Source organism: Anomaloglossus baeobatrachus, chromosome 1 (assembly GCF_048569485.1).
Source record: "Anomaloglossus baeobatrachus isolate aAnoBae1 chromosome 1, aAnoBae1.hap1, whole genome shotgun sequence".
NCBI lineage: Eukaryota > Metazoa > Chordata > Amphibia > Anura > Aromobatidae > Anomaloglossus > Anomaloglossus baeobatrachus.
In genome coordinates, this window is record NC_134353.1 from 390,075,695 (window position 1) to 390,098,778 (window position 23,084).

Here is a 23,084-nt window from a genome sequence, read left to right on the forward strand (position 1 = left end):
TCCGGAGACAACTTGCCGGCAACCGCCGGAATAATCATGTAGACAATCAGGTAAATGTTCACGGTTCATTAGAGTCATTCAATCACATATTTACACATTTAACATATGACACCCCTAGATGGTAGTTTCCCTGTACCTAAGCGGGGGTTGGCCTAGGTTGGGGCGTGTGGACCTTCTGGGCCCAATGTTATCAGTGGAGGGCAAGGGGACAGAGGAGACAGTCAGCTTTTCTTCCCGTCTACTGTGTGGGGCCGGCGGAGACTCAGGGGGACTGGGTACAGGTGCAGCCCTGGGCACTGGTTCACTGGCAGGTATTTCCGTCTCCTTTTCCTCCACGGGTTGTGGGAACATTATCACCGGAATGAGCAACGCGCCGTTCTGTGTAGGCCAGTCCGCTGGGAAATCACCCATCACTGTATGGATCACCTCTTTCTTCTTCTCCCCGGTTGGTCTGGGGGTTGGAACTTCAGCTGCTATCTTCAACGGCGATGGGCACCTCTTCAGGTGGTCCCTGGACACCGTGGCCGAAGTCTTCCACTGGTCACGACTAATCTGGTAGGCCTTCTCATTCTCCCATTCAGTGGGTTGTATGACATACGGGGTCTTTACCCACTGGTCGTCGAGCTTATGGGTTCTTCTTTTTCGTTTCAGCACTACATCTCCAGGTTTAAAGGGGCCAGCTGGAGCCCGCTTGTTGAAATACTGTTCCTGCTGTTCCCGACTCCGACACAGGTTCCTTTCCACGTACTCCTGGACCTGTCGGTACTGCGCTCTCCGCCGAGTGTCCCATCCAACAGTCGAAGGGAGGGCCTCTGGAGCTTCCAAACCCATTTCTAGGTCTACTGGCAGCCGGCCTGGCCGAGCTCTCATCAGGTACGCTGGTGTTCATTTGGTCGAGCTGGAAAGGATGTTATTGTACATATTGACCAGGTCAGGCAGCTTTTCTGGCCACAGGTTCTGCTCTTCTAGCGGTAACGTCTTGAGGAGACCCAGGACCAGATGATTCATCTTTTCACACATGCCATTGGTCTGGGCATGGTAAGGCGGGGTCCGAATTTTCTTGCAGCCGTACAACTGGCAGAATTCTTGAAACACCTCCGCTTCAAAAGCCAGGCCCCGGTCGGTAAGCACCCTCTCCGGGTACCCGTGCGGTCAGCAGAAATAGGCCTGGAATGCTCTAGTGGCGGTACGGCCGGTCAGGTCCTTGACTGGGACAACCACCATAAATCTTGAATAGTGGTCCACAATGGTCAGAGCGTAGGTGTACCCACTTTGGCTAGGGGTGAGCGTCACAGGGTCGAGGGCGACCAGTTCCAGCGGCTGATGAGTAATGATTGGGCGCAAAGGGGCCTTCTGGCTGGCCTCGTCCTTTCTTCTCAGTGCACAGGGACCACATTCTCGACACCAGGCCTCCACAGACTCCCGCATCCCACTCCAATAGAATCGCTCCCTCAAAAGCATCTCCAGCTTCTTCCACCCAAAGTGCCCGGAACCATCATGGTAAGCCCGTAGAACTGTGGGCACACTAGCTCGGGGAACCACCAGCTGACGAACCTTCTCATTGGTCTTCGGGTTGATCAGTTCCCGATACAGTGTCCCCCGGTCCAGATGCAGCCGGGCTCATTCTTTCCACAGCCGTTGGGCCTCAGGTGGAGCAGCGGGGTCCAGTCCAGTGGAACCTTGTTCAATCATGGTCTTGACCAGTTGGACAGCAGGCGCTTGGTCTTGGGCTTCTTGCCATCCCTGACTTGGCAGCGGGTCCAGGCTCGCCTGTTGCTGCTGGACATGCAGCTTCTCGACCGGTGGCCGGTGGAATGTGGGCAGCTAGATTTCTTCGAGATCGTTGCCTTCCGGTCCCTCATCCGATAAGTGGGGCATCCGGGATAGCGCATCCGCGTTGGTGTTCTTGCGGCCGGCTCGGTACTTGATCGTGAAGTCATAATTAGACAGCCGGGCTACCCACCGCTGCTCCAATGCGCCTAGTTTGGCCGTGTCCAGATGGGTTAACGGATTATTGTCCGTATAGGCGGTGAACTTAGCAGCTGCGAGGTAATGGTGGAACTGCTCAGTAACGGCCCACACCAGAGCTAGGAACTCAAGCTTGAAGGAGCTGTAATTCTCAGGATTCCTTTCCGTGGGCCGGAGTTTTCTGCTGGCATAGGCGATCACTTTTTCCCTTCCGTTCTGGACCTGGGACAGGTCGGCTCCCAAGCCTACATTACTGGCATAGGTGTAGAGGATGAATGGGAGATTATAGTCGGGATACGCCAGGATTTCTTCCCCGGTCAAGGCCGTCAGTTGGCGGAAAGACTCTTCGTGTTTCGCTTCCCAGGCCAGTGGGGTTCCAGAGGGCCTGCCACCCTGGGTCTGTCCCACGAGGAGGTCTTGCATGGGGCAGCCATCTTCGTATACCCCTTAATGAAGCAACGATAGTAGCCTACCAGGCCCAGGAACTGTCTCACCTCTCTCACCGTGGTCAGTCTCGGCCAGTCCTGAATGGCAGTGATCTTCTCGGGATCTGGGGCGACGCCTTCCGCGCTCACCACGTGTCCGAGGTACTGTACCCTGGGTTTCAGTAGGTGGCACTTAGAGGGCTTCAACTCATCCCATATTTGGCTAGGGACGCGAACACTTCGGCCAAGTGCTCCAGATGAGCCTCGTACGTCTGGGAGTACACGATCACGTCGTCCAAGTACAGTAGGACCATTTCGAAGTTGAGATGTCCCAGGCAGCACTCCATGAGCCGTTGGAAGGGTCCAGGGGCATTGCACAGCCCAAACAGCATGCTGTTGAACTCGCAGAGACCCATGGGAGTGGCGAATGCAGTCTTCTCACGGTCCTCTGGCGCAACCGCTACCTGCCAGTACCCGCTAGTAAGGTCAAGGGTAGAGAAGAAGTTAGCAGTTCTCAGTGCAGCTAGTGACTCTTCAATACGGGGGAGAGGGTAGGCATCTTTATGCGTGATCTGGTTGATCTTCCGGTAATCCACACACATTCTCATGGTGCCGTCCTTCTTCTTGACCAGCACCAGCGAGGCTGCCCAGGGACTACAGCTATTCCGAATGACCCTTGCCTCCTTCATGTTCCTCAACATGTCTTTAGCGCATTGATAGTGTGCTGGCGGAATGGGCCTGTACCTCTCTTTGATGGGTGGGTGTAGGCCTGTGTTGAATCCCCTTAATCCTCCCGAAATCTAATGAGTGCTTGCTGAAAACCTGCTCATACTCTTGCACTACCCTGTATACCCCCTCTTTGTGATGTGCGGGTGTGGTTTCTGTACCTACGTGTAGTTCCTGGCAACACCCCTCCAACCGTGCAGAGGGTGTATGGCTACTGACAGGGGATGCCGAGGTAGGAGGGACAGCTTCGTGAATGGTGTGAGGGTCTAAGGTGAGCAACTTGGCGAGGGTAGCATAACGGGGGAGCCTGACTTCCTACTCTCCACAATTCAGTACTCTTACAGGCACTCTCCCCTTTTTAACGTCAACCACCGCTCTGGCCACCATCATTGTGGGCCAGTGTTCCGAAGGCATGGGTTCCACCGTTGCCGGGTAGTCGCGCCCCTGGGGGCCTACTGCTGCCCTGCACCAGATCATCATTTCACTCCGAGGTGGCACTACTAAGGAGGCCACATCCATCACCCTCACTCCACCAATCTCTCCGCCAGTTGAGCTCACTTGTTGCCGATACAGCAGGGCCCGGATCTCACGCTGCACAGCCCTCTGTCGGCCCCCTCCTGTGGTGGCGGCCAACTGCTGCAACAGATTGAGCACCTCACTCATACAATGCTCCATGACGTTGGTCCCCAAGATTACTTTCGGGGTATGGTCACTGGGTTCATTCATTACCACAATCATCCCTTGATTCTTTAACTCCGCACATCCCACAGTCAGGGTCACTTTCTTGTATCCCACCTGGGTTAGCGGGAGTCCATTGGCTGCAATCAGGGTCAGGCTATCATCAGAGGGGGCAAGTTCGTCAGTGCCCCAATACTGCTGGTACAGGGTATATGGTATAGTGGTTACCTGTGATCCTGTGTCCAAGAGGGCATGAGCGGGACGCCGTCCACTGCCAGGGGGATGATGGGGTGAGCTCCGACGTACTGGTCTCGCCAATCAGGGGGGCCGTTGTTGTCTACTCCTGAGGATTGGCCCTTGGCCCCAGGGGTTGCTCGTTTAACAGGCACCGCCTAGTGTAGTGGCCAGGCTTGCTGCACCTGTAACAGATAGGAGGCCCATACCGTGAGTCATTGGTCCTTCTCCGCTGCATCCAGGGGACGTCCTACGGGCTGCCGGCGAGCTGAATCCCTCCTGGGGGCTTGACTCTCATCGGAAATTGGAGTGCGGCGAGGATCTTGGCTTGACTCTCAGTGGAGTTTAAAGAGCAGATAGCATCATGAAGACCAAGTAACACAACAGGCAGGACTGTGATACTGTTGTGGAGAAGTTTAAAGCCAGATTTGGTTACAAAAAGATTTCCAAAACTTTAAACATCCCAAGAAGCACTGTGCAAGCGATCATATTGAAATGGAAGGAGTATTATACCACTGCAAATCTACCAAGACCTGGCCGTCCATCCAAACTTTCATCTCAAACAAGGAGAAGACTGATCAGAGATGCAGCCAAGAGGCCCATGATCACTCTGGATGAACTGCAGAGATCTACAGCTGATACGATATGTTTGGTGTAAAAGCAACACAGATCATCACACTGAACACACCATCCCCACTGTCAAACATGGTGGTGGCAGCATCATGTTTTGGGCCTGCTTTGCTTTAGCAGAGACAGGAAAGATGGTTAAAATTGATGGGAAGATGGATGGAGCCAAATACAGGACCATTCTTGAAGAAAACCATGAGCCCTTAAAGTTTGCTCACAACATTTAGTCAAGCCTGTGAAATACTGGGAGAATATCATCTGGCAAGATGAGACTTAAATTTTACTCACTGAATGCCATAAAGCACACTATGTTTGGAGGCAAAAAGGCGCTGCATATCTCTCCAAAAACACGATATCAACAATGAAGTTTTGAGGTGCGAACATTATAGTGTGAGGCTGTTTTTCAACATATGGCACTGGCAAACTTTATATGAATTTATATGAAGGATGAATGAACAAATGTATACGGACATTCTTGATAAAAATTCGTTGGCATCTACCAGGATGAAGAAGATGAAAGGAGGGTGAACATTTCAGCAAGACAATTATCCCAAACAAATAGCCAAGGAAACTCTCAATTGGTTTCTGAGGCAGAAAATATAGCTCATAAAATGGCCTGGCCAATAACCTGACCTGAATCCAATAGAAAAATTATAGAAGGACCTAAAGCTCAGATTTCATAGAAGGAGCCCATGGAACATTCAGGAATGAAGAGTGTCTGTGTGAAGAATGGGCAAAAATCAGACATGACCAATACACGTGACTAGTTTCTCCACACAGGAGGGATCTTGACGCTATTATTACCAATAAAGATATTTGTACAAAACATTAAATAAATTTCAGTAAGTGAGTTCAATACTTTTTCCCTGTGTCATTTCTCATTATTACATAACATAACATTTATGGACATCTATGGTTTGATTTCTTTGCCTGTGTGGATTGGATGGGTTGTTACCAACACCATGAGAGTTTGTTTGCCATCATGGTGTCACTCTCTGTTAATAGGAAACTTTATAATCTACTTAAAGGAGTTAAGGGTGCTTTACACGCTGCAACATCGCTAACGATATATCATCGGGATCACGTCGTTAGTAACGCACATCCGGCGCCGTTAGCAACATAGCAGCGTGTGACAGCAAGGAGCGACGATCAACGAGCGCAACAACGTGAAAAATCGTTGCTCATTGCTCCTTTTCCAAATATCGTTGCTGCTGCAGGTACGATGTTGTTCGTCGTTCCTGCGGCAGCACACATCGCTATGTGTGACACCGCAGGAACGACGAACATCTCCTTACCTGCGTCCACCGGCAATGAGGAAGAAAGGAGGTGGGAGGCATGTTCCGGCCGCTCATCTCCGCCCCTCCTCTGCTATTGGACGACTGCCGTGTGACGTCGGATCGCCGGCCAGAGCAACGTCGCAGGGAAGGTAAGTCAGTGTGACAAGTGTAAGCGATGTTGTGCGCCACAGGCAGCGATTTGCCCGTGACGCACAACCGACGGGGGCGGGTACGCTCGCTAGCAATATCGGTACCGATATTGCAGCATGTAAAGTACCCTTTATACTTAAAGGGGCACTGTTCAGAGCTACTTCCATTGCCGATGACAATATTATCCATTTGCCATGCTTCTTATTAAGGATACAGAAGTGACGGTGATGGATGACCACTTTAAGGCAATATTCACACTACATTTTTTTCAGGGAGTCAAACAACTGTTTTTCAAGTGGAAACCACTTCAGGAAAAAATGGCAGTATTTGTTGTCCCAAAGCATTTTTTTTAACGCTTTAATATTTTCTGAAGTGTTTTGCTAACATGGGTGGTTTTTGTTCAGTCGTATTTTTTTATGAGTGGTTCTTTTTATGGGACAATGTTCTCGCAGTCTTTGACATGTGAAGTTCTGCAGCTGCAGAGGTTTGTATTATGAGGTTGTGTAGCACGTGAGATATTATGAGATTCTGCAGCAACTGACGCATTCTGAGATTCTGCAGCAGCTAAGATGGGTATTATGAAGTTCTGTAGCAACTGAAGTGTGTACTATGAGGTTTTGAGGCAGATGAGCTGTGTATTATGTACAATGTATTGTTTATTTTCTGTGGACATTGAAAATTATTGACTTTTTTCTTCTTTTCATAACACAAAAATCTGCACAAATACCCATTGATTTCTCTTACAGATTTCCTTCAAATTGTTCCTCTGAATTGTTGAGGAATTAGCATGAGCAATTCTAACTTGTGTGAATAAAACACTGATTAATAAAGGGGTTACTATGGGACAGTGTTGCTTATCTCCACCAGTTATACAATCCCCTTTAGCATTTACAATATTTGATGTTGGGTAAGGTAAGAGGCATTCGTGATGATTGTCCTCATTAAATATCAGGAATAGTGTTGAGCGAGTAGTTAACTATTTGTACTCGCTATGCTCTTAGTGAGTACTGTCCACTACTCGCATATTCATTACGAGTAGCGGGCGCAATGTAAGTCAATGGGAAATACTTGCTAAGTATCGAGTAACCCAAAAAACGTACTATTTGCTACTCGCACGAAAAGTATGGCTTTTGGGTTACTCGCTACTTAGCCAGTATTTCCCATTGACTTTCATTAAGTCCCCTAATCGTAACGAATATGCAAGTATCGGACAATAGTCGCTAACAGCATAGCGACTACGAATAGTTAACTACTTGTTCAATACTAATCATGAACCAACAGCTTAAAGGGGTATTTCTATCTTGTGCTTTTATACAGGATATGTCATAAATGTATAGTAGATGTGGATCCCACTAATGGGACCTAAATATATTTTAAGATTCCCCATTCATGTGTATAGGGATTTCAACCACCTCTCCATGAAATGTAGATCAAAACAAGGCCCTGGCGGATCCCATAGATAGGATCGGCATCAGCTATACATTTCAAGCCATACATGTGCGAGATGGGAATACCCCTTCAAGGGTAAAGGCCACTTTACACGCAATGACATCGTTAACGAGATGTCGTTGGGGGTCACGGAATTCGTGACGCACATCCGGCCTCGTTAGCGATGTCGTTGCGTGTGAAACGCAGGAACGACCGTTAACGATCAAAAATACTCACCTAATCGTTGACATGTCGCTCTAATCTCAAATATTGTTGCTGCTGCAGGTACGATGTTGTTTGCCGTTCCTGCGGCAGCACACATCGCTATGTGTGACACCGCAGGAATGAAGAACAACATCGTACCTGCGGCCGCCACCAATGAGGAAGTAAGGAGGTGGACGGGATATTCCGGCCGCTCATCTCCGCCCCTCCGCTTCTATTGGGCGGCCTCTTAGTGATGCCGCTGTGATGCCGCACGAACCGCCCCCTTAGAAAGGAGGCGGTTCGCCGGCCACAGCGACGTCACTAGGCAGAAAAGTACGTGTGACGGGTGGTAGCGATTTGCCCATGATGCACAACGATGGGGGCGGGTGCTTTCACCTGCGTGTAAAGCAGCCTTAAGGGTTTAGGCATAGAGGATTTGATGTGGATTTGAGGTACAGAATAAATACTGTGTAAAAGAGATCTAAATCACTTCTACTAGAATATAAAAAAGCCTTCCCACGCATTTGTCCTGGGAAAATTGAGTAATGTGCGCACAATGTCTTTTTCAGGCGTATTCCGTTAGAAAAAAACATGCAAAAAACAAACATATGTACAGTCAGTGTTCAACAACATTGCTGTGCATATGTTTAGTCTTTTGTCACTGCTAATAACCACTTCAGGCTCCAAGTGTTTTGGTGTATTTTTCAGCTGCGTTTTGTATCTCTTTTTGGTTTGTTATGATTTAAATAAAACTGTTTTACTTTGGAAACTTAGCTTTCAGAAAGTTTATTAATAGTCATTTGCGGATCTCCCCCCAAAAAAAAACAAAAATGCATTTTTATAGTTGCAGATATTCCTCATCGCATTCAAATCTTTGGGGAAAACGCACCATAGTTCAGTTTCCACAGCATGAAAAAGTGGGCATGAGTGTTAGATAAACCCCATATGTTTTAGTTGACCTGTAATATATTTGTGCCACCCCTGCAGCGGTCGAACTGCTCGGATCCGGGGTTACTGTGGCTCGAGGGTCTCCAGACCTGGGGGCTTGTGGCCACTCAAATGTAAAGGGGACTATTTACAGGGGATAAGAGTTTGTGACGCCATCCATGGTTCGCGGTAAGGGGAGTACCGCCGCTGCCGATGGGAGTACCTGGGGGAGATGGAGTGGGGCAGCCAGATACCGTTCACTCCACAGGTAGGGGAGGCCCCCCGGGACTCCGGATGATGGGATGCTGGTTGCAGGGGAGCGCAGTGCTGGTTGGAAGCAGGGGAGGACCATGTACTCAGACAACAAGGTAAACCAAGTGTTACGTCACCACCGGAGTCCGCTCCATCGACTTCTGCTCCGATCGCCAGGCGACGCCGAGTTCCTGCCGTGGATGGTGCTGGTGATGGGAGAGGAGTCGATGCCAGCGGCGCCGGAGGGCGCAGGCTCCGTTCATCCACTGGTCTGGATTTCCTGGGGATCTGCAGTGCCACTGGCTGACTGTAGGTGGCGGGTGTCTCCCAGCTGAGGTACCATCATTCAGCTACAGCCTATGGGAAGACACCACACCCTTTTTAATTCCCCTCCTGTCTGCTGACCTCTGCCAGAGATAGTTCTGAGAATTCTGACTCCTGTTTCGTCCTGTGATTTCGTGTGCTGATTACTGCTTTTTTCCTGACTACCCTCCTGCCTGCTGTTTTTGTTCCTCGCTGCCCGATCCGGTTTGACCTCTGTTTGTTTCTGATTATGTCTTTACTTGCCGATTCTGCCCCTGTTCCGCAATTCCTGGTTTGACCCTGCCTGATGACTACTCTCTCAGACTGCAGCCTCCCACAGGTAGTGATCTCCAGGGCCCTGTGTAATTCCAAATCCCTGTGTAGGGGTTAAAGGGTTTCAGGGTTCTGAGGGTCCTGCTTGGCGAGTGGTTTCCCTCTAGCCTGTCCATTACAGCCCGTCTGAGTCTGTGGAACCAGGCAGACATTACACCAAGTCTCTAAGTGCCGCTGCCCTCTTGGGGGAGCCCGTCCAGGTCTCCGTCTCCTACAGTACTACCGGGTGGTCCGGAGCCTGCCTCTGTGCACAAATTAGAAGTGTTCTGGTGGCCTGTTGGCATAAAGCTGTCCGGGCCCCACTCCCTACTTGTTGGTAATGGAGCTGCGCTCTCAAGGGCTCACGCTTGGGATTTCTGTGGGCTGCGTGGGTTGGAAAGCCATATCCCCCTCGTTGTGCTAGTGCCCCTGATCTCTGAACTTCTTGGGGACAGTCTATAAAGTCAATATCCTCCACAGATTAATTGCCGGGATGCCTGAAGCTACTCCCCGACCTAGGGTCCAGTACCCCGCCGCGCTTTCTGTCCTGGACCAGTTATTAGACTCGAGCTGCTGACCATCCTCCAAGACCAGGTCTAGGTACCCAGCCTCAATACCCTGCGACCGGGTCTCCGACTCCTCCGGGCCCAGACCACCTTCTGCGACCCAACCTCTAACACCCAGGGAGCCACACACTCCCTCAGCTCCTCACTTCTCGAGGGCTACAACTCAACTCTCACTACTTCCCTTCCACCAGCCTGCCTGACCCTAGGTGGGCGCCCCTATTCCAGCTCAGCAGGCCACTGGTGTGTCTGACAGGGTGTGGTGTGAGGTGTGGTAGGGATTTGGATGCTGATGGAGGCAGTACCATAGGTTGGGAACCCAGAACCATGGGTGGGTTAAGCCCTGCACTAAAGGGTAGCAAGTGCAGTACCCTGTGACGCCCTGACTAGTCTAGGGGCATCACACATTGTGTTTCTTGCACATGATACTATGCAGGGGAAAACATGCACACATCATTCATTGTGAGAACTTAGCCTAAGGCTGGGTTCACACAAGTGTATTTAACGGTCCAAATACAGACAGCAATGCCAGGTCTGGTGGTGAGTTTACCGACCCACACTTGCAGCATCATACATCTGTGCATTACTATTCGTATACGGGCAGTGAAATACATTGATTTGAACCCAGCCTTAAAGTCTGTATTTAAATACTGCCATGTATGGTATTGCTCCGGGGCACTGGGTAAACCATTGGCATATACAAGCTTCTAGTACTTGTTTGGTTGGTCATTAATCAATGTATTACTGATTGGACAACATTGACAGGCAAAATAAACCTGCTTGGATGTACTCACTTTTATTACATAGCGTAAATGTATTTTTTTCTACAGTGTTTTCTTGTGCAGGAAAACCATAAGGCCATGTGCACATGTTGAGTATTTGGTGAGTTTTTTACCTCACTATTTGTAGCCAAAACAAGGAGTGGAAAACTGAGAGGACAAGTATAATAAAAACACGGGCACCACTTCTGCATTTTCTACCCACTTCTGTTTTTGGCTTACAAATACTAAGGTAAAGAAACTCACCAGATACTCAATGTGTGCACGTGGCCTTACAAATATTAAGGTAAAAACTCACCAAATACTCAACGTGTGCATGTGGCCTAATAAACAGAGCAAAACAGATGCCATTCAACCAATGTCCAAACGGATATAGACCAGGAGGTGATAATAGCGCCTGTACAAGCCTCACACGTCATTGAAGCCTGGGCAGGCTGCTTTATGCTTTAAGGGGCTGTTCACTACCTAGACTACCTCTTTATAAATTAAGTAGTCCCCCTTGAATAATAACATATACTCACCTTCCGCACCAGTACCGTTCAAACAATGTCAGCACTTGGGCTTGGATCACCTTATTATACCCTGTGTGCCCTGCAGTCAGTCAGGGCCACAAATGGTTTACTGTCCATTCTCATTTCCCTCAGAGAAAGCTTGGATAAGCGGAACAAGTGATAGCGGTTACAGTGCTCCTGTGGCATAATAATGTCACAAAAGTCCTGGTACAGGAGATGAATATATGATGTTTTCATTTTACAGGGGGGAGTACTTTATTTATAAAGGTGTTGACTCATGGGTTTTACTATGCTTGATATTTCTGAAGGCTCAGTCCCCTGCTCTATAAGGAGTAAAACTCATTTACAGATAACACAGCAGTCAGACTCTTTTCTGGCACGCTCATTAAACTACATGAATAATCACTGCTTCCCCTGCCCACACTCTGTGCCAGCATCTGTGATTAGTTGCAGTCAAACTGCTTTACACTCCCTCTGTGCCGGCGTCTGTAATAGATCGCAGTTAATTTGCTGTATTGTAGTGTAAAAAGAATTAAATAAATAATTTTTAAAAATGATGTGGGGTCACCCCTATGTTGGAAACCAGCCAAGATAAAGCAACAGCTGTGGGCTGATATCAGGCTGGGAAGGGGCCATTATGCATGACTCTTCCCACTCCAATAATACCAACCCCCAAGCTGTCAGCTTTATCTTGGCTGGTTATCAAAAATATGGGGGGATCATATTTTCTAAATAAATAATTGAAAAAAAGGCATGGGGTCCTTCCATTTTTGGTAACCAGCCAAGCTAAAGCAGACAGCTGGGGGATGGTATTATCAAGGTGGGAAGAGCCATGGATATTGTCACGCCTGGTAAAGGGAACACCCAGAGTGTGGAGCAACACATTTGGAAACATCAGGGAAGATGTTAACGGAAGGTCCAAGTGTTACGGAGAAAGGGAGGAGGGTCACCTCCTAACACTCACCTGAAGCTGAGCCCTGTGCTCCTCTAACATCCCTATACGGGTCCTTTTGCCCTTCACCGTTACATGCCTAGGCCCTTGCTAACCTTGGACTCACCCTATCTAGTGTGCAAGTCAGCAAGACACTAGTCTCACTACTAACATAAGACAACACTAGGTACTGTAGGTAAGACAAACAGATAAAGAAATACACAACAAACAACAATCTTTAGATGCTCCAGCAGGAACTTTGCTGTAGCAACTGCAACAATTTCCTAAACTTCTCCAGAGACAGGCTCCTTCAAAGTGGTCAGAATAAAGTATATAATCGGCACTGGAAAGCAGCCAGGAGTGCGTATATATAGCGTGGCCCCAAAAATATCTGCAGCCAAGATGAAGGCAACAAGTTCTCAGCCAGACACAAAAGAGTCTTTAACCCTTTTAGCACTAAAGGAAAGTAAAACCAGTCTGATACATGGAAATAGTCACGCGGGCAATAATGAGGATCTGCGATCAATTATGCATTCCGTTCTTCTGATCTCAGATCTCCTAGAGGTCAAATCCGGATGTGACACATCCATGACACATGTTGTCCCTTTCCAGCCAAAAAGTATCAGCCGACAGCCACACCAGAATGGACGGATCACATTGGATGCGCCAATTCTGGCGCTTTACCCTGTTCATCCCGATTGACCTGTTGCGAAGGCAATCAGGGTAAAATATAGGACGGATGATAGATGGCAAAAATCACAGCTGCCATCAAGTCCTAGGTTGGTAATGAAAAGGTGTTTATGAGACAACCCCATTACTGACTTTGTAAGTCAAAATAACTAAAGACAAATACAGAAGACACAGATACCCTCTTTCACCCATTTATTAACCACCCAAAAGATCTCCACAGGTCCGACGTAATCCACAACGACGTCCCACGACGATCCTCGGTTTTGCTATATCCGGAGGCTGCGATGAGCATGTACATTAGAAAACGTGACCGGTCACAGCAGCCTCCGGAACACACTGTAGGTGACATCAGGTCACCAGACTTCACAGCTAATCAATAGTGCAAGTAGCTAGTTAGGATAACATGTTAAAATTATTGACCTTGTACAAATGGCTGAAAACATTTATCACGTATTCATTAGTGATAAAGTAGAGTATACCTATGTACTAAAAATATAGTTTCTGCAAACACAGCTGCTTCTCTCTAGACAAAAATGCTCATCAAAAATGCTGCAACCAGTATTTTTACTCAACTGGAAAATATGTTGCGCGACCTCTGTACAGACAATTAACATTTAGAAGCAGAGAGCCACCGTGTCAACTCTTCCTAAACCTTTACCTTCAAAATCAAACTCATACAACATAGGTTTTTTAGGTTGCATACTTAACCCTAGAATGTGCAACCATAGAAAACAAGTGACCTAGCAGGCCTGCAAGGCCCCAGGTATGCGTTCTAGGATTAAAGAGAACCTGTCAGGTCCCATATGCGTAATAACCTACAAGCTGGGTGATGTGTGGCCTAGTAACCCCTCCCTACCCATCCCTATGTTGTAATATTGTGTAATATGATTTTATAAAAGAATTTTATAACTTACATGTTCCATATGTAAATAGGAGAGGGTCTAGTCCCCTGGGTGTTGCATCGCCCCGTGGGCGTTTGCAGTCGGACATAAAGGCTGCACGAATGGCAAGTGCGCGCGGGGGATCTCCAGGAGTTTTCTGTGGTATCACGGCCCTGTGGGCATAATACCATGAATTTACAGGTCAACCCCTGGAGATCTCGTGCATGCGCGCTTGCCGTTCACACAGCCTTCATATCTGGGTGTTTACTTGCCGGCTTCCCAAGCGCACTGCGCATGATCAGAAGACTCCTGCGGTTCCGACCATGCACAGAGTGCGTCTAAAGCTGGCAAGTAAATACCCGGATATGAAGGCTTAGCGAATAGCAAGCACGCATGCGCGGGATCTCCAGGAGCTGACAGTGACGTCGCTTATGTAAATCCATGGTATCACGCCCACAGGGGTGTGATACCACGGAAGCATGCAAACACCCACAGGGCGATGCAACGCCCGGGGACTAGACCCTCACCTATTTACATATGGAACATGTAAGTTATAAAACGTTTTTTTTTATAAAATCATATTACACAATATTACAACACAGAGATGGGTAGGAAGGGGTTACTAGGCCACACAACACACTGCTTGTAGGTTAGAATGCATATGGGACCTGACAGGTTCCCTTTAAGTTATTTGTAAGTACACATTTACTCATGTGTCCAATGCTGTAGTAAAGAGGGAACAAGGGAGAAAAAAGGGAAGGGTGCTTGGATCAAGCATGATACATCCACAGTGAAGCATCACCTACAGAAGAGATTATCCCTGAGAAAGTGCTACTGGCACCACAGAATCCATAGCAAAGATAATTCAAATATTTTTAGAAAAAATGATTGAAACAGAGGACCTTGATATGACAACCAAGTTAGTAAAACAGCTTTAACTGTTGCTGCTGCCAATCATTCCTGTAATTATTTACAGTATTTAATTTCTATCATGGTCATATACTACAGGTAATTTGACAACATTGTGGCAGATTTAAACTTACCTTTTAATATCAGCAAACCTCTGGTGTATGCATCTGGGCATTTAGTGGCAATGTCTGGCTCCTTATCCATTCATCTATACTGCATGGTGGCATGACCATTCAGAAGCCATCTGCAACAACAAAAAAACTGTTTTACAAAGCAAAAAATAATCCAACGTATTAACCAAGAATACTAAAATGTTCACTGTTGTTTCAACATAGTTTTTAAGGTTGAAGGTAGACATAAGTCCATCGAGTTCAACCTATATCTTAACACGTTGATCCAGAGGAAGGCAGAAACTCGAGGAGGCAAATTCTAAATGTCCCATATTATGGGAAAAATTCTACTCCACATATGGTAATCAGACTAGTTCTAGTGGATCAACGTTCCATCACAGAGAATAGTATCCATATGAAACATTGCAATTTATTAATTAAATATGTTTCTTTCACCACTTATCAACCACTTCTCCTTGCCCCTGCCTCCAGAGCTCATCATTCACTCTGGAAAATAGCTATAATCAATCTTGGTCAAAACAAGACAACTATTTCAATACCACAGAAGGATATAGACGCTAACATCTGACTCCAAACTTTCATAAACTTGGTTCATTAGCAGCTCCAACACACACAAGTAGTCTCACAAGCAACAATTCAACAGAATTTGAAGAAAACAGACTACTCACGGTTTGCAGTTATAAAGGCAAAAACTTCTCATATTTTATTTGGCAGGAACAGCGTGCATCACATGAGACGGGAATTGTGAAAGACAAGGCACTTTAGCACTTCTTTTTACTGCCGAATAAATTATGAGAAGACTTTGTCCTGGGAAGACTGCGAAGCATGAGCAGTCTGGTTTCTTCAAAATCTGCTGAATTAATGCCGGTGACACCCTGCGTGTGTTGGGAAAATGCAGTAGACCATCATATCAATTCCAAAAATAGTGTTATTGCTCATGAACCGACACAGGCCAGCTTATTTTGGACATTTACGCAGATTTTTTAATTTTTCAGAATCTGTTTATTACATAGAATTTAGAACTTTAGTGAATAGTCCTAAATGAACATGCCCCACCATCCAGTGTGTACAATTCCTGTGTTTGTCTGGCGGAGCTGCTGCTTCCGACATACAGTGGACTGCAGAGGTTGTGCTCCATTCCTCCCTCCTTTTACCATAGCCAAGTTCAGAGTGTGGAGGTGGAGGAAAGTGTTAAAGTCTTCAAGAAGGGCAAATCAAGGAGGCTGTACTGAGTGAATGTACATGTTGGAAGGAGAGCAAACAGTTTGCACTGGGGAGGATTGAACTACCAGGTTTGTATTTGTACAGATAAAGTAAGATGGCAAAATCTGCAGAGACAATCACACACTCCTTACTCTGTGTGCATCAGCACAGGAGAGAGTAGTTAGTTTATGGGACTTAGAAGATGAAAGTAACACAGGATTGAAGCTTTGCTGCAATATTAAAGCTAGGGAAAGCATCAGCAAGGTAGAGTAAGGCCATGTTCACCTCAGTGGCTTTCAATAGCTCCATCTGAAAGACCTAAAAAACAGGATTCAGACCCATCCACAAGGCCATTGATTTTAATGAAGAATAAGCAGCTAACTGCCTTGTCGATAGACCGACACCATAACCCATAAAATGTTGGTACATAAAATTAGAATACTGCAATTAGGATAAAATATATGTTACTGAGTTAACAACTGCCTTGGTGATAGGAAACACACTAAGATTGTGTCACAGTTAACAGTGGGGTACCACAGGGTTCAGTATTGGGCCATCTTCTGTTTAACATATTCTATTAATGAACTTGTACAGAGCATATAGAGTAGAATTACAATATTTGCAGAAGAGACTAAACTCTGCAAAATTATCAACACAGAGAAGGATTATTTAATATTACAGAGGCATTTATGTAAGCTGAGGGTTTGTGCTGAGAGATGGCAACTTAAGTATTATGTAGATAAATGTAAGGTCATGCAATTGGACAGAGGAACGGAAATGTATAATTGTGTGCTAATGGTAAAACTGTAACTGAAAAACACTTGGGCGTATAGGTGGACGGCAAACTAAAGTTTAATGACAAGTGGCAGGCAGCTGCTGCCAAGGCAAATACAATAGTTAAATGCATTAAAAAAGCCATAGATGCTCAGAATAAGAAAATAGTTTTACCTCTATACAAGTCTAGTGTAGCTACACTTAGAACATTTTGTACAATAGAGTGTGTATATAAAATGCGAGCTCAGTAGTATAACGCTGGTGTTTACAATTAAGGTGTTGTATGCATAGAAATAATTAGGTGGCATATGGCAAAAAACAAGCTCAGTTGTGCAGAGCTGGTGGTAAAGACTAACATGCTATATGCATAAAGATAGTAAGGTGGCATGTGCCAAACAAGAGATCCAGTCGAGCAATGCTACTGCTTAAGACTAAAGAGCTATATGCATAAAGATAGTAAGTTAGCATGTGCCAAACAAGAAAAATACTAGTCCAAACAATATTTATAGGGTATGCGATGCCTAATCCTGAAAAATGTGTCAGTGTTGGGTATCACATACTTTTAGGTATATCTCCCAACCGTCCCGGTTTCTGCAGGACTGCCCCGATTTTTCAGGTCTGTCCCGCACTCCCGCGGCTCGAACCCGTGAATGCTCATGGTTCCATAGGCTGCAGCTCAACCACTGAGCCACTGCCTGTATTGAAAAGGCATAGCAAGTTTTGGTTATCTTGACCTCAATATTGCAGTTGAGAAACCAGAAGCAGATTATTCAGCTGCAAAGATGGATGGAGGGATGGATGGATGGATGGATGGAGGGATGGATGAATGGAGGGATGGATGGAGGGAGGGATGGATGGAGGGAGGGATGGATGGAGGGAAGATGGATGGATGGATGGAGGAAAGGAGGGAGGGATGGATGGAGGAACGGATGGATGGAGGGATGGATGGATGGAGGGACGAATGGAGGGATGGATGGATGGAGGGATGGAGGGAGGCATGGAGGGAGGGATGGATGGAGGGATGGATGAATGGAGGGATGGATGAATGGAGGGAGGGATGGAGGGAGGGGTGGATGGAAGGATGGATGGAGGGATGGATGAATGGAGGAATTGATTAATGGAGGGATGGATGGAGGGATGGAGGGAGGGATGGATGGATGGAGGGAGGGATGGATGAATGGAGGGATGGAGGGAGGGAGGGAGAGATGGATGGATGGAGGGATGGATGAATGGAGGGATGGCGGGATGGATGATGGAGGGAGGGAGGGATGGATGAATGGATGGATGGATAGATGGATGGAGGGATCAATGAATGGAGGGATGGTGGGATGGATGGATGGAGGAAGGGAGGGATGGATGGATGAATGGATGAATGGATGGAGGGATGGATGGATGAATGGATGGAGGGATGGATGAATGGATGGAGGGAGGGATGGAGGGATGGATGGAGGGAGGGAGGGATGGAGGGAGGGATGGATGGATGGATGGAGGGAGGGATGGATTGATGGATGGAGGGATGGATAGAGGGAGGGAGGGATGGATGGAGGGAGGTAGGGATGGATGGATGGATGAAGGGAGAGATGGATGGAGGGAGGGATGGATGAAGGGAGGGATGGATGGATGGATGGATGAATGGATGAATGAATGGAGGGATGGATGGATGGATGGATGGATGGATGCATATATATCGATATATGATAGATACAGACATGATAGATAGATAGACATATAGATAGATAAATATAGATAAATGATAAATATATAATAGAGGGATAGATAGATATTAGATAGATAGATAACAGATAGATATTGCATCTCTTTGTAGGTGAAGGAAAGAGTCAGATTCATTTGTTCCCATAAAACTACTATAAAGAAATGAGGAAAAAAAATACAAAAATGTTTTCTATGTTCACCACCTTGGATTCAAACCAGCAAAATTCAAACACGTGTCCAGCAGCCTCCTAGCTGCACTAGCTGATCTAAGCTGTTGAGCCACTAAGAATGACAATGTCAGAGGGACGATTTTCCATATATATGGACCTACAATACAGCCTCTCACACAGGACACAGAGCTCCATTGTACACAGCAGTGTCTCTATCTCCTGTATTCTAGAGGCAGAGGAAAAGAGATTTTTTTTTCTTTTAATAAAATTACTAAAAATAATTAAAAAAATAGAATAGTGTAATTTTATTACATTTTTTTAATAAAATAATAAACATCACAAATCAGAAAATAACATGGACAAATTTGGTGTCCCTGTAATCATAACGATCCGAACAGCGCAGCGATCAGATTATTTATGGGGATTGATAAATGGCGTAAAAAAAGGCGCAATTTATTATTTTTCTTTATTAAAACCCATAAAAAATGTAATAAAAATGTATCACTGAGGCCATGTTCACACGTAGCGTAAATGCTGCATTTTTTCTGCAGGTGTCCGCACCACGAGTGCAATAACAATGTTCTCTGATTATTGCGTGTTTGCGGTATTTTTTATACATTGTCCCACTTATTTGATACATGTTTGTTGCTGATGTGAATCCTGAAGCTTATAAAGAAAAAAAACACCAAATCCGCACAGTTCAGCGGCGTCTTTCCACGCACCAGGGGCGGAGATTTCAGGACGTCTCATCCACTTTGCTTGGACAATTAGTCCATATTCACATGTAGTGTAAATGCTGCATTTGTTTCTGCTGTTTATTTGCACATTTATTCTGCTGTGTTTAATTGTCCAAGCAAAGTGGATGTGATTCCATGAAAAGACGCCGCTGAATTCTGCGGTTTTCGGGGGGGGGGGGGGTTCTCTGGAGGTTTCTATGTGGAGCTTAAAAAAATGCAGGAAAAAGCTTCTCTGTACAATAAAAACACTTAAAAATGCAGATTCACATCTGAACCAAAAACACATTAAATAATGGAGAAAAGGCAGAAAAAAATGCAGCAAAAATAATCAGAGAAGATTGTTAGTGTGTGGTTTGGTGCAGACAGCGGCAGAAACAAAAAACACAGAATTTATGCAACGTGTGACCACGGCCTTATAGGCACTAATAAGCAACATGTCATATAGTGACACATAGAAATATAAGAAAATTCTGGCTGCTATGACTATGAATGAACAGTCCGGGGCATCTGCTGAATGACCCTTACTGACAAATGGGTGTGGCTAGGGGTGTGGTCAAAAATTGCCGTGGCGCCTTAGGACATTATATACAGGTACTACTTCCCAGTAGATTGCCTCATATCTTACTACAGCATACGGTTTGGGCTAGTATTTTTCTTCTTTGGCACATGCCATCTTACTACCTTTATGCATATAGCACTTTAGTCTTAAGCAGAAGCGCTGCATGACTGGATCTCTTGTTTGACACACGCCATTTTACTACCTTTATGCATACAGCGCTTTAGTCTTCAGCTGTAGTGCTGTATGACTGCATGACTGCACCCGCCCCCGTCGTGCGTGTGTGTGTCACGGGCAAATCGCTGCCCGTGGCGAACAATATCGCTAGGACGCGTCACACGCACATACCTTCCTAATGACGTCACTGTGGCCGGCGAACAAATATTTTTTTAAGGGGGCGGTTTGTGCGGCGTCACACCGACGTCACACAGCGGGCCACCAATAGAAGCGGAGGGGCGGAGAGCAGCCGCATGAACGTCACTACCACCTCGTTGACAGAAGACGCAGGAACGCTGTTGTTCGTCGTTCCCGTGGTGTCACACGTAGCAATGTGTGCTGCCTCAGGAACGACAAACAACCTGCATCCAAAATGAGCAACGATATTTGGGAAAGGAACGACATGTCAACATTCAACGATTTTTGCTTTTTTTCGGATCGTTAGCAGTCGCTCGTAGGTGTCACACGCAGCAACGTCGCTAACGACGCCAGATGTGTGTCACAAATTCCGTGACCCCAACGATATCTCATTAGCGATGTCGTTGCGTGTAACTCTTACACCTCTGTCATTGCTACTATGAGAATATTCACATCTCTACTTATCAACGCACATCCGGCTATATTGTACGTGTGTATAAATATTCTTGCAAGTTTTGTTTTCTGTGCCAAAATTGATGAGATTATTTACATTGACATTGTACTATTTTTCATGGTGCTGCACAAATTTTCAGCATTGTCTGCTTATTTAACCCCTTAGTGACACAGCCAATTTTGTCCTTAATGCCTAGGCCAAATTTTACAATTCTGACCAGTGTTACTTTATGATGTAATAACTCTAGAACGCTCACGGATCCCAGTGATTCTGACAGTTTTTTTTTGTGACATATTGTACTTCATTTAAGTGTTAAATTTAGTAAGATATCTTTTGATTTATTTGTGAAAAAAAATCAGAAATTTGACAAAAAAATTTTCTATTTTCAAACTTTGAATTTTTATGCCCTTAAACCACACAGTTATGTCACACAAAATAGTTACTAAATAACATTTCCCACATGTCTACTTTACATCAGTGCAATTTTTGAAAAATATTTTTTTTTTGTTAGGAAGTTAGAAGGGATACAAGTTTACAAAACCATTTTTTTAGGGACCACATCACATTTGAAGTGACTTTGAGAGGCCTAGGTGACAGAAAATACCCAAAAGTCTAAAAACCGCACGCTTCAAACTGCTCAGACCCTCATCCTTGAAGTTCATTAACCCTTCAGGTGCTTCACAGAAATTAATGCAAAGTAGAATGAATATATAAATTTACATTTTACCTAAAAATATTGATTCATCCTCAGTGTATTCCCTTTTACAAGGGATTGCATTACAAAATTGACCCCAAAATGTGTTACCCATTTTCTTCTGTGTGCGCTGATACCCCAAATGTGGTCAGAAACTTTTGTTTGGACAAACGGCAGAGCTCGGAAGGGAACGAGCGCCATTTTAATTTTGGAACAATAATTTTGCTGAAATAGACTGTGGGCCCCATGTCGCATTTGCTGGGCCCCTAAGGTACCTAAACAGCAGAAACACCCCTCAAGTGACCTCCATTCTGTAAACTAGACCCCTTAAGGATTTCACGTAGAGGTATAGTGAGCATTTTAAATACACAGGTGCTTCACAGAATTTGATAAACCTAGGTCATCATATTGAAAATTTTCTTTTTTTTTAACAAAAAATGTTGTTTTAGCAACAAATTTCTCACATTTACAAGAGGCATCACCAAAAGGTGGACCCTACAGTTTGTTACACACTTTTTTATGAGTGTGCTGATATCCAACTTGTAGTCCAAAAGTTCTGTTTGGACAAATGGGAGGGCTCAGAATGGAAGGAACAATATTTGAATATTGGAAAAGCTTAAATAAATTGTGGGCACCATGTTGCATTTGCAGGACCCCTAAAGTACCTATACAGAAACTCCCCACAAGTGACCCCAGTTTGGGAAACCGACCCCTCAAGGGTTTTATTCAGGGGTATAGTGAGCATTTTGAACTCACAGATACTTTACAAAAATTGATAGCATTGGGTAGTCATATTGATAATTTGTTTCACAAAAATTTCTCACTTTTAGGCTATGTGCACACGATCCTGTGACACTGCGTCTAGGATGCAGTGTTAGCCTTTTTCGGAGACACGACTGTTGACTGCAGGAGAACACAGCGATCCATTCCCACGTTCAGGGTTTGGGCCGCTGCTGATTTAAGCTCTAGTCTCCCATCCACTATGCTTCTACTGTACAACGGAGTATTTTGGATGCAGCGAAAACATGCTGCATCCAAAACGCTGCAAACCCTGATCGTGGGCACGCAGCCTAAAAAGCTAGGATAACTAGATAGATAACTGACAGATACCTAGATAGATATTTAAAAATAGATAAGTAGATAGATAGATAGATAGATAGATGTCATACACATAAATAATCTCCCACCCCCCACCATATTCTAAGCTTGCACTCTTTTAGTGCCTTTCATGTGATACTAAAGGGTGTTTAGCCTTGTATGCAGCCAAAAATTAAATAAATAAAAAAAATAATGTTGTGCCCCCCTATTTTTGGTAGCCAGCTTGCAGTTTTACCTTGGCTAGTAATTCAAAACCGAGGTCACTCCACATTGTTTTTTTAAATTATTTTTCAATAAATAATAATAATGATAATAAAAATAATAATAATAATAATAATAAAACATGGGGTCCCCCCCAAATTAGTTCACCAGCCAAGGTAAAGCAAACTGCTGCAGCCTGGTATGCTCAGGCTGGACAGGCCCA

General features: G+C 45.5%; 1 protein-coding gene across 15 annotated transcripts in view; it reads right to left on the reverse strand.

The window, feature by feature from the left end:
* ADGRL3 (adhesion G protein-coupled receptor L3) overlaps positions 1–23,084 on the reverse strand; it is a 1,180,558-nt gene that overhangs the window by 1,073,166 nt on the left and 84,308 nt on the right. For all 15 annotated transcript variants that reach the window (XR_012754627.1, XM_075352554.1, XM_075352542.1 and 12 more), the window contains exon 2: positions 14,911–15,020. The gene's annotated coding sequence lies outside the window, so the exon portion shown is untranslated. The remainder of the gene's footprint in view (positions 1–14,910; positions 15,021–23,084) is intronic.